Genomic DNA, 12,595 nt, shown 5'->3' with positions numbered 1-12,595 from the left:
TCAAGAATTGAACCCTCCTCAAGCTGATGCTGCTAGATCTTCTGATACTGAGTCCTCTCAACTGGCTGGAATCACTCAGCTTCTCAATGAACTAAAAGGACTCAAGGATCTAGTAAGTGTAATAACCACCATTCAAACTCAGCAACCAAGGCAAGACCAAATCACAAAGTTGACTGAATTGGTGCTCACCATGGTGAACCATCTGAACTCGCTTGAAGGCAAAATCCAGCAACCATCAGAAGTTAATCCAGGGTATGCCACTTCTGCTGAACTTCAAGGATATTTTGCTAAATTAACTGCAGAACTGACCAAATCAAGTGCACCTGGAAATGCTGAGTTTGCCACCTCTGCTGAACTTCAAGAATGCTTTACCAAGCTTAATGCTAAGCTGACCAGTACGCGTGACTTAGTATCCTCCTCTTCTCAGTGTATAATTGACCAACTGAGTGAAGCAGTCAGCCTACTCAACATCAACAAAGCACAGATGGATGTTGATCCAGTTTCCAACAGTGAACTCTTGAGCTTTTCCCAGGCGATTATGAAGGCAATGCGTATCAATAATGCCCAGCGCATATTTTATGACTCTGCCTTACTCAAGATGTACCACCAATCATTTGGTCAGCTCACCAGCTCGCTCACCTGGCTTAGCAAATCTCATGAATGCCTGCTCAGCATGATTAGCAGTTCTCTTCGTGTTCCTCGCCATGTCCAAGATGACAGTGTTCCTATAATTGATGGCTTGCGCGAAAGTACTAGGAGGCTCCAGCGTTATTCAACTCACCCCTCCTCTCATGCTCGTATCGACACATTCATTTATAAACCCGATGATGGCAAAACGGGGGAGACAAGTCAAGGAGGAACTCAGCCTGCAAGTAATGCCTCTGGAAGTAAAGACAAAGGCAAAGGAATAGCTCACGCTGACCACCAAGCTCAGAAGAAGTAGAACTAGATATAGTCTAGTAAATGTTTAGAACTTGAAAAGAAATTTTCACATATTTTTTTTTTTGCTTTATCTTTTTGTTTAATCTATGTCAAGTACTATTTCCTAAATCTGGTCGATACAATTGAACAAACAAATTAAGAAGTAAAACATACTTAGTATACATTAACACTAAAATACTTATGCAATAAACTGAGTAGCAACATACTTCTAATATTTTTGAAAACTGACTTAAATCAAATTAGCTCAGATCTTGAAAAATCTAATATTAAATTAAGTCAGTATACACAAATGTCTTAAGGATAATTCAATTAAATCTTGGAAGGTTTAGAATTAAGTTAAGACAATATGTGCAACCCTTACGGGGGAGTCATTTCAAAAATATATCAATCATGGGGTAACTTATAACTGAGTTCCATAATTATGTATTTTGCCAACATCAAAATGGGTGAGTTTGTTGAAACACCTTTCCACAAGATTTTGATTTGACAAAATCATCCATGATTAAGAGGCAATTAAATTTAAATGCTTTGATTTAATTGTACTAATGTGTTTGTTCAATATTGAGTGCAAAAATATATATAAAGTTAAACAGGTCAAAAGTCAGCATAAGCCAAGCTGAGTTGAATGGAACTCAGCATGAAAGAATAGAAGCTGAGTGGAGTAGAACTTGCACCAGAAGCTTCTTTCAAAGTTGCCTGAACGAAGCTGACTATAGTGTGCATGCAACTTTTAATGTGGCTGATTTATCTTTGTTTGATGTAGGAGATGAAGATTTGAGGACAAATCCTTTTCAAGAGAGAGGGAATGATGTGATATCAAAAGCACAAGAGCATGGAACAAAGGAGCTTGGAGTTAAGGAGCCCAGTAGAAGCATGAGGGATCCATTGGAGCTGTCAATTGGACCTATGACGAAGAATCGTGCAAAGAAAGACCAACAAATGCTTAATGGACTCATCTTGAGCTTCTTTAAACAAGGAATGAATTCTAGCGAAGTCATTAAAGATGGTGTGTCTTTGTGTTGTATCCAAGCCCAAGCCCATAATAGTGATATGTAAAAAGGTTGATCATATTTTAAGAGAAGCTTTGGACTTGCATGTGTTTGGCATGTGCAAAACCCATTGGGACTCATTAAAATTAATACTATAACCTTATAGGTTTGATTGGGCTTATTTCTAGCTAATTAAAAGGCCCAAATAATGTTAATTAGTGGGCTGAAATTGGGCTCTAAAGGACAAAAACGAATTTAATATTTTTCCTTGTCTAATTAGGATTTCTTTTACCTTGGTGCACTAGGATTCAACTTCCTTTTTAGTTTAGGTTTAGGTTTATTTTGTAGCCTATATAAAGGCTTGTATTCTTCATTATTTTCATCAATCAGAAATCAATATTTTTATGAACAAAAGTTCTTCTTTTCCTTTGGGAATTATTTTCAATCCGGGATTGAATTCTTTATTGTGAGCTTGAGAGACCGGGTCATCATTCTTGCAATATTATCTTGATCGTGAACAAGTACTTTGGTAAGGTACTTGTGAATCGCCAAACACTCAGGTTCCAATTTAATTATTCGAATGTGTAAGGTCAGATCTCCTTTCATTATCTTTAATTCTTTGGGATTGGTTTGTTATCACCAATTTATGTTTGTTATTTGATTCTATTAATTCCTTAAGATAGATCGGAAAAACTTGTTGATTTGGTTATTATCTCTTTTTCATAACCAATATCACATCAATTGGTATCAGAGCTTTGGCTCTTAAGGAATCTGTTGTTTTTGTTTTGTTTGTCGAAATTTGAAAAAAAAAATTACCCCAATCTAGAGTCTTTAATTATTGATCGAGTTCCTCATACCTTTGCATCTAGTTATTTAGGTTCTTAGTTGTAGCGAACTGATTATTTTTGGATTCTATTCTTACTAGCCAAACCTATTTATGTGTGTGAATTTCTTCAATTTTTTTTTTGCATGCTAAATCATTAGTGCAAGTTTAATTTGTTAATCAATTCCAGTCTAGTTTAAAAAAAAAAAAGGAAAACAAAAAAAAAGAAAAGAAAAAAAAAGGAAAAAAAAAAGAAAAAAAAAATCGGCTCATTGTTTGTACTAAAGTTACAAGTTTTCTAGAATTTGCATGCTAAACACACATTCTTAAAATTTCTTTCAAACATTTGTCTCTTCTTCGAAAATCGTCTTTTATTCTATTCTTAGTGTGCTAAACTTTGGTTATCGTTACAATATTAGTCTTCTTTGCTTCTAGTTTCTGCCCTACTTTATTTTGTCATTCTTTTGCTTCATTGACATTTATATTACCCGAGATAATCCTTGTGATCTATCAAGATAATATAAAAGAGTGATTGAACCGGTTGTGAGGTACTTCTTTTACTTTACTTTTCTTCTTTTCTTGCTTTAGACTAGATTTCACTTTTCTTTCATTCTTTATATATTTTGTCATGTCTAACGAACCTAAAAAGGACAACGTTAACGATGTTGATTCAAAAGAATGGCAACAAGCTATTGTAGGTGAGATGAAGAGGTTAGGGGCTATTGTGGCTGATTTGGTTTCAAACCAAAAGAAATCAAGCCAAAAGAAAGGAGGACGGGGGAGATTGAATTTTGATGATGAACTATCCGAGTCTGAAGAGGAGGAGCAGTTTGGATACCGAAAAAGGGGTAACGATCGAAAAGATAGTAATCTTAATGCTATCAAACTTAAAATGCCTACTTTTCGAGGAGCTAGTGACCCAGAGGCGTATCTTGATTGGGTACGAAAGGTTGAAACAATCTTTGACATACATGAGTATTCCGAGGAGAAGAAGGTGAAACTTGTAGTATCCGAACTAACTGAATATGCGGCTGTTTGGTGGGACCAATTAAAGCGCACAAGAAAAAGAGATGGTGATGAACCCATAAGAACATGGGGTGAATTGAAGAAGGTCATGAAAAAAAGATTTGTGCCGGCTCACTATTATAAGGAGCTGTTGAAAGAACTCCAATCCATGTCTCAAGGTAACCAATCTGTTGAAGATTATCACAAACAATTGGAGATGGCACTAATCCGAGCTGATATACAAGAAGATGAGGAAGCTACCATGGTTAGATTTCTCATGGGAATGAAGAGGGAGATTCGCAACCCTCTTGAGCTACAAACTTATTTCCACATGGACGAGATGCTCCATAAAGCGATAAAAATTGAGAGACAACTTCAAGAGGTTGAGAAAGGGAGATCAAAGTTCAAAGGCACTACTTCCACTCCATGGAAGTCAGATCCAAGAGGTAATTTCAAAACTAAATCTGAATTTAGCTCTAAAAGTGACCAAAAGCCTCAGGTTGATTCAAAAGCATTTGGGAAGTTGCAAATTGGTGGAACTACTCCAAAATACAAAACTACTGAAAAACCCACAAGAACTCGTGAAATTGTGTGTTTTAAGTGCCAAGGGAGAGGGCACTATGCAAGAGAGTGTTCGAATCAAAAGGCGATGGTTATGAAGCATGGTGAGTTAATATCCGAAAGTGAGTCTGAACATGAATCAGATGATATGCCCACCTTAGAAGATTGTAGTGATATAGAAGAGGTGGATAGTAAAGGAGGACATGGAGTTAACTTAGTCACTCGTAGAACATTGAAGATGGGAGTGAGTGGTGACATTGAGCAACGAGAGCACATCTTTCATGCTCATTGCAACATACTTGGAAAAACATGCTTACTAATTATTGATGGAGGAAGTTGTTGCAGCGTGGTAAGCAATGTGTTAGCAAGCCGATTAGGGATATCAACAATTCCACATCCCAATCCTTATCGGTTACAATGGTTGAATGATAGTAACGAACTCAAAGTTACTAAACAGGTGCTTCTGAACTTTTCTATTGGTTCTTTTTCTGATGAGGTATTATGTGATGTAGTACCTATGCAAGCATGTCATGTGTTATTGGGGAGGCCTTGGCAATTCGATCGATCAGCACTACATCATGGTCGAACAAATAAATTTACTATTGCTAAGGATGGGAAGAAGTATATTTTGCCACCTTTATCACCTGCTGAAGTGTTTGAAGATCAGCTCTACATGCAAAGAATGTTACAAGAACAATCTGTGAGAAGGGAAAAGGTTAAGGCGAGAGAAAATAAGAGTGATAAAATCAGTGAGGGTGTGAAGAGAGAAGAGGTGAGTGAAAAGGCATTAGTGAGGTCGAGAAATGAGGGTGAGAGGAGAGAAAAAGAAAGGAGCATTAACAAAAGCCAAAATCTATCTTTATATGCTAAATTGAGGGATGTAAAGCAAGCTGATTTTGAAAACAAAAATTTATTATTATTTTATTGTAAGAGTTTTTGTTTATCTTCTGTAAATCAGTCTAACCTTCCTTCTAGTATTTCCCCTCTTTTGCAGGAATTCAAGGATTTATTCCCCGAAGAGATGCCTAATAAGTTACCCCCGATTCGAGGAATTGAGCATCAAATTGACTTTGTTCCCGGAGCACAAATTCCAAATCGACCAGCCTATATAAGTAACCCTGAGGAGACAAAAGAACTACAAAGGCAAGTTGAGGAACTAATGGCAAAAGGGTTGATTCGTGAATCTATGAGTCCGTGTGCTGTACCAGTCATCCTAGTACCAAAGAAAGATGGAACTTGGCGAATGTGCATCGATTGTAGAGCCGTCAATAAAATCACGGTAAAGTATCGTCATCCTATCCCTAGGTTAGATGATATGTTGGATGAATTAAATGGGGCTGTTATTTTCACTAAAATAGATCTTAAGAGTGGGTACCATCAGATTCGCATGTCATTAGGAGATGAATGGAAAACGGCTTTTAAGACTAAGCATGGTTTATATGAGTGGTTAGTTATGCCTTTCGGTTTAACAAATGCACCTAGTACTTTCATGAGATTAATGAATCATGTTTTGAGAGAGTTTATAGGTAAATTTGTTGTTGTTTATTTTGATGACATTCTTATCTATTCTAAATCTGAGGCAGAACACATAGAACATGTTAAGGCTGTATTAGATGTTTTGAGAGAACAGAAATTATACGCTAACCTTTCTAAGTGCTCATTTTGCATGGAGAAAGTTGTGTTTTTGGGTTTTATTGTTTCAGCACAAGGAGTTTCTATTGATATTGAAAAGGTGAAAGCCATTCAAGAGTGGCCAACGCCAAATTCAGTTACCGAGGTGAGGAGCTTTCATGGCTTGGCGAGTTTCTATAGGAGGTTTGTGAAGAACTTCAGTACCATTGCCGCACCACTAACTGAGGTAATAAAAAAGAATGTTGGCTTTAAGTGGGGCAAAGCACAAGAGGATGCTTTTGTGATGCTTAAGGCAAGACTAACTTCTGCCCCCGTTTTAGCACTTCCAAACTTTGATAAATCGTTTGAAATTGAGTGTGATGCGTCGGGAGTAGGGATTGGTGCTGTTTTAATGCAAGAGGGTCGACCTATAGCCTTCTTTAGTGAAAAACTTAGTGGTGCAACCTTAAACTATCCCACTTATGATAAAGAACTTTATGCATTAGTTAGGGCTTTGCAAATGTGGCAACATTATTTATGGCCTAAAGAGTTTGTGATCCACACCGATCATGAATCCTTGAAACATCTTAAGGGTCAACAAAAATTGAACCGAAGACATGCCAAGTGGGTGGAATTTATAGAGACGTTTCCTTATGTGATTAAGTATAAGCAAGGGAAGGAAAACGTAGTTGCTGATGCATTAAGTAGGAGAGTTATCTTATTGAATGTGATGCATGCTAAGTGTTTAGGATTTGAGTATATCAAAGAATTATATGTTGATGATCTAGACTTTGCATCTATTTATAAAGCTTGTGAACTTACTGCTTTTGGAAAATTTTATAGACATGAGGGCTACTTATTTAGAGATAATCGATTATGCATGCCTAAATGTTCACATAGAGAATTTCTTGTGAGGGAAGCCCACGGTGGAGGCTTGATGGGGCATTTTGGGGTTGCTAAGACTTTGGACATGATTTCTGAACATTTCTTTTGGCCTCATATGAAACGTGATGTGGAAAGAATATGTGCTAGTTGTATTAATTGTAAGAAAGCTAAGTCTAGAGTTATGCCTCATGGTTTATACACTCCATTACCTGTGCCGAATGAACCTTGGACTGCTATATCCATGGATTTTGTAATGGCTTTACCTAGGTCTAAGAGAGGTAATGATTCCATATTTGTGGTTGTAGATCGCTTTTCTAAGACGGCACATTTCATACCATGCCATAAAACTGATGATGCTATTAATATTGCTAACTTGTTCTTTAGAGAGGTTGTTCGTCTGCATGGGATGCCAAAGAGTATAGTTAGTGATAGAGATCCTAAGTTTTTAAGCTATTTTTGGAAGACTTTGTGGAATAAATTGGGGACTAAACTGTTGTTTTCTACTTCTTGTCACCCTCAAACTGATGGTCAAACCGAAGTAGTAAATAGAACTTTAGGACAACTTCTTAGGGCAGTTATTCAAAAGAATCTTAAGTCATGGGAAGAATGCCTACCATTTATTGAGTTCGCTTATAATAGGGCTATACATTCATCTACTAACTTCTCACCATTTGAAATTGTTTATGGTTTTAATCCTTTGACACCATTAGACTTGATCCCTTTGCCTGTTGATGAAAGGAAAAGTTTAGATGGAAAGAAAAAGGCAGAAATGGTGCTTAAGTTACATGAACAAGTGAAACAACAACTGGAGAAGAATGAGCATTATGCAAAGCAAGCTAACAAGGGTCGACAATGTGTTCTATTTGAACCCGGTGATTGGGTGTGGTTGCATATGCGCAAGGAAAGGTTCCCCGCTCAGAGAAAATCAAAGCTATATCCTAGAGGCGATGGTCCATTTCAAGTTGTCGCACGAATTGGGGATAATGCCTACAAGCTCGACTTGCCAGGTGAGTATAGTGTGCATGCAACTTTTAATGTGGCTGATTTATCTTTGTTTGATGTAGGAGATGAAGATTTGAGGACAAATCCTTTTCAAGAGAGAGGGAATGATGTGATATCAAAAGCACAAGAGCATGGAACAAAGGAGCTTGGAGTTAAGGAGCCCAGTAGAAGCATGAGGGATCCATTGGAGCTGTCAATTGGACCTATGACGAAGAATCGTGCAAAGAAAGACCAACAAATGCTTAATGGACTCATCTTGAGCTTCTTTAAACAAGGAATGAATTCTAGCGAAGTCATTAAAGATGGTGTGTCTTTGTGTTGTATCCAAGCCCAAGCCCATAATAGTGATATGTAAAAAGGTTGATCATATTTTAAGAGAAGCTTTGGACTTGCATGTGTTTGGCATGTGCAAAACCCATTGGGACTCATTAAAATTAATACTATAACCTTATAGGTTTGATTGGGCTTATTTCTAGCTAATTAAAAGGCCCAAATAATGTTAATTAGTGGGCTGAAATTGGGCTCTAAAGGACAAAAACGAATTTAATATTTTTCCTTGTCTAATTAGGATTTCTTTTACCTTGGTGCACTAGGATTCAACTTCCTTTTTAGTTTAGGTTTAGGTTTATTTTGTAGCCTATATAAAGGCTTGTATTCTTCATTATTTTCATCAATCAGAAATCAATATTTTTATGAACAAAAGTTCTTCTTTTCCTTTGGGAATTATTTTCAATCCGGGATTGAATTCTTTATTGTGAGCTTGAGAGACCGGGTCATCATTCTTGCAATATTATCTTGATCGTGAACAAGTATTTTGGTAAGGTACTTGTGAATCGCCAAACACTCAGGTTCCAATTTAATTATTCGAAGGTGTAAGGTCAGATCTCCTTTCATTGTCTTTAATTCTTTGGGATTGGTTTGTTATCACCAATTTATGTTTGTTATTTGATTCTATTAATTCCTTAAGATAGATCGGAAAAACTTGTTGATTTGGTTATTATCTCTTTTTCATAACCAATATCACATCATCAGCGCTCATATTAAAATCCCCACTTCAAGTATGGCCGATGGAATGCAGGTCTTTAAGGGTCTTAGAGAAAGTACGGGTCATATGCAATATTATTCCACCATACTGACTCGTGCTGTTCGAGAGGGGCAATTCTATGCTCCTCCTCTTCAGCCTGGTGATGCTGGTAAAACGGGGGAGAAAGTTAAACAGCCAGCCGTTGATGGAACTCAACGTCAAACTCAGCAGAAGCCTCCTGGCTCAACTTCCTGCTACTCCAGGCAACCAAACTCAGCAACAGAGAACAACCAAGCCCAAAGCTAAAGCCAACCAAGTTCAAGCCAATATCAAGAAGTTGAACTAGAACTAGACTTAGCTTGAAACTTGTATTTTGTATCTGGCATGTTGTCTTTGTTAAGCTGACTATCCATATATAAGCATCTTTTCAACAAACTGTTTTTATATATGTAATGCTTATATGTTGTTTTATGCGCTGATCTGTCTCATATGACTACCCATTGAACAACAAACAAATTAAAACTTGAGAACACAAAAAATTAACAAGTACAATATACTCAGTATACCTCAACTCTGATATCAGAACTCAACTATGTATCAAAACTGAGTAATGATAAAACGTTCCAAGTATTGACCTTCTTCTGAAGCTGACCTTAGACTCTTTTCGATTAAATCTTAGAAAGTTTAGAACTGAACTAAGTCAAAGATCCAACCCTTACGGGGGAGTAATTTCAGAAGAATAGAAAAGGTCAACTATCATGGGGAAGCTCAACAATGAGTTCCTTAATTTAATACTTTTGCCAACATCAAAATGGAGGGGTTTGTTGAAACACCTTTCCACATGATTTTGATTTGACAAAATTATTCCCATGATTAAAACAATTAAATTTAAGTGCTTTGATTTAATTGTACTAATGTGTTTGTTCAATGTTGAGTAAGTTGACTAACGAGAACAAGAACCGAGAGTCTATAAAAGAAAGACAAAACAAAGTCAGTATAAGTGAGTCACACAACAGAAGCTGAGTAGAATACAACGCAGCCTTACGATGGAAATGCCTTCTTCAGAAAAGCTTGAAGGCGAAGCCACTGAGTCAAGCTGAGTAATAATCAAGTCAACGTCAATGATCCGTCAACTTGGAAGACAAGGTCTGACACATTTCTGAAACAAATCAGAAGCCTCGAAAATCTATTTCAAGGACCTTTTCGAGACGCATGGACCATCTGACTTTTGGCTAGAAGACAAACCTGGCGCAAGAAGATGAATCTGGCAAACCTGGCTCCTGCTAAAAACAGACGACAGGATTGGCCTGCAGCTCTGGAAGCTGACCACGTGATGACGAATAAGACCGTTCTTCCCACAACGGCTATATTGGATTTTAAATCATTGAAGCCACAAGATTGCTATAAATAGGCCAAATCATCACTTGGATCAAACACAGACATATACACATACAACTACATACAGACAGAAAAAGAAAATCTTCACGAAGTGAAAATCCAAAATAGAAGCTGTCTGAAAAGAAAAAGCAAGATCTTACACCAAACTCCAATCAGTGTGTAAAAGTCTAGAGTGAATTTTATTCATCTAAAGTGTTCTTCGTTTGAGTGAGAACAATCTTTGTATCATTTGTAAAAGGTTAGAAGAGTGAAGCTGAGTACTCGGTTATAGGACTCAGTGGTAGAGAAAATCTGAATACTCGGTTATAATGTTCAGTGGTAGATATGATTGAGTAGACGAATAGAGGACGGTACTCTTGCATACTCAGTTGCTATTGTAAAGGTTTGTGCTCTACCTTTAAAGAGCTCAGTAGAGGATTGTAAAAGCTCGGAGGGATTCCGGGGATTGGACGTAGGCGGAGAGGCTGAACCAGGATAAGTCTGCTGAGTATTTTCTAACCCTTTCTCTTGATATATATATATATGTATGTGTTGCTTGCTTAAAATTACTCAGTAAATAATTTATACAAGCTGAAGCTGAGTAATCTGAGTGCGAGTTGGAAACTGACCTGAGTGTTACTTCCCAACTCACAAAACAGCTCTAGTCAGTATCTAATTAAAGCTGCCTTACATCACACTCAGCCTTGCTAACCGAAGATTAAATTAAATTGACAAACATTCAATTTAGTCAGCATTATTAAGCGAAAAAGTTATATTAGTTCCTAACCCCCCATTGGAACTAATCCTATCACGTTACACGGGACCAACAACTACAAACTAGAAAACTAAGGCTAGAAAAGCATATAAAACGGGGCTAAACTATATCCTAGACTCTATATAATATAACGATAACATTGATCATAACATGTATTTAGAGAAGAATACACCAAAAGAGGAGGACGAAGACAACCCATTTAGCAAGAAGATATATACAAGCTTCTTAGAAAGGAGGCATTGGATAGACCTGGTGCATACCATATGTATCCGGCCTTATCAGACACATGCACAACTTTATCTAAGGAGATTCAACATCAGTCGATGCCCAAAAGGTTATGTATTCCTACTTTCGTCCAATACAGAGGCAGTGGAGATCCAGTCAATCATGTCAAAAATTTCAGGCGAATTATGGAAGCCATTGCCGCTACAGACGTAGTACTTTACCACCTTTTTCCTAGGAGGGACATATGATATCATATAAAATGACATCATACACACGACATCATCATAACCCTCAATATTATTAAACCATGTGTGATAAAACAAACCTTTAAGTCCTTTGGAAGCTTCTATTCCCATATAAAGGAACGTTCGATACAACTAGAGTTCCACATGGCAAAAGACTTCTCCCTAGACAAAAGTCCTAACAGGAAAAGAAAATCCTAAAACCAAAAGGACTTATAGCAAACGAAGGATTTAGTTAGAACCTTATATATAGACAGATATAACCAAATCCTAAGGTATGTTAACTATCATCTCACGACTAGTCCTTACTCTTTTACCCTTCCTAAATCATCTATATTGGAGCGCGTTTGCCGAACTCCGACCCCTCTCTAACCTTGGTTCTGTTTTACATATATATTAATCATACTTATGATAGCAACAACAAATATTAATCTTAAACCCCACACCTTAACCCTCACACTAATATGTGATATCAATCTTAAACCTTATATAATAAACTTTATTATATTTATAATTATACATAATATATATGATATATACTATATATAGAATATCACATATGAATTTATAATATATATAAGGGATTGGAATCAAAACATCTGCGAGATCTAGGTTGCAGTTTATATCAATTAAACAAATTGTTAATACATCGTTCGTTTTTTAACTTGTCTGAAAAGCTCAATTGGTCCTTTAAACTTGTATGGTGTTTCGATAACTCAATATTTTGTTCAAGTAAACGTTAATTATTTTACTTTAAATTATATATTCAGTGGAAAATGAGTTGATTGATTTATCCATTGGAAGCAATACCGTTGGAGGAAGCAAATGGTTTGCGAACACAAGTTAACTGATTTTAGTTTTAGTTGTTTGACAATTCGGTTCACCAATTGCTTTATTTATATTTAGTTTGAAATTAATATTTGGGATTGTAAACGATTGTTATTTATTTTGATTATTTCGTAGAACCTATTGATTTTGCTAAAATAATTTGATATTTATTTTATTGTTAGTATTACTAGTAGAGATTATTAGAGATATATTGTTATTTTTTTTACAACGAGATATATTGTTATTTAGTTGAAGGTAAATGTACATTTTTATATATTTTTTTTGGTAGGCAAAAAGTTTAGGTAA

Source organism: Euphorbia lathyris, chromosome 9, assembly GCF_963576675.1.
Source record: "Euphorbia lathyris chromosome 9, ddEupLath1.1, whole genome shotgun sequence".
NCBI lineage: Eukaryota > Viridiplantae > Streptophyta > Magnoliopsida > Malpighiales > Euphorbiaceae > Euphorbia > Euphorbia lathyris.
The sequence above is the reverse complement of the archived record's forward strand: the minus strand, read 5'-3'. Positions refer to the sequence as shown.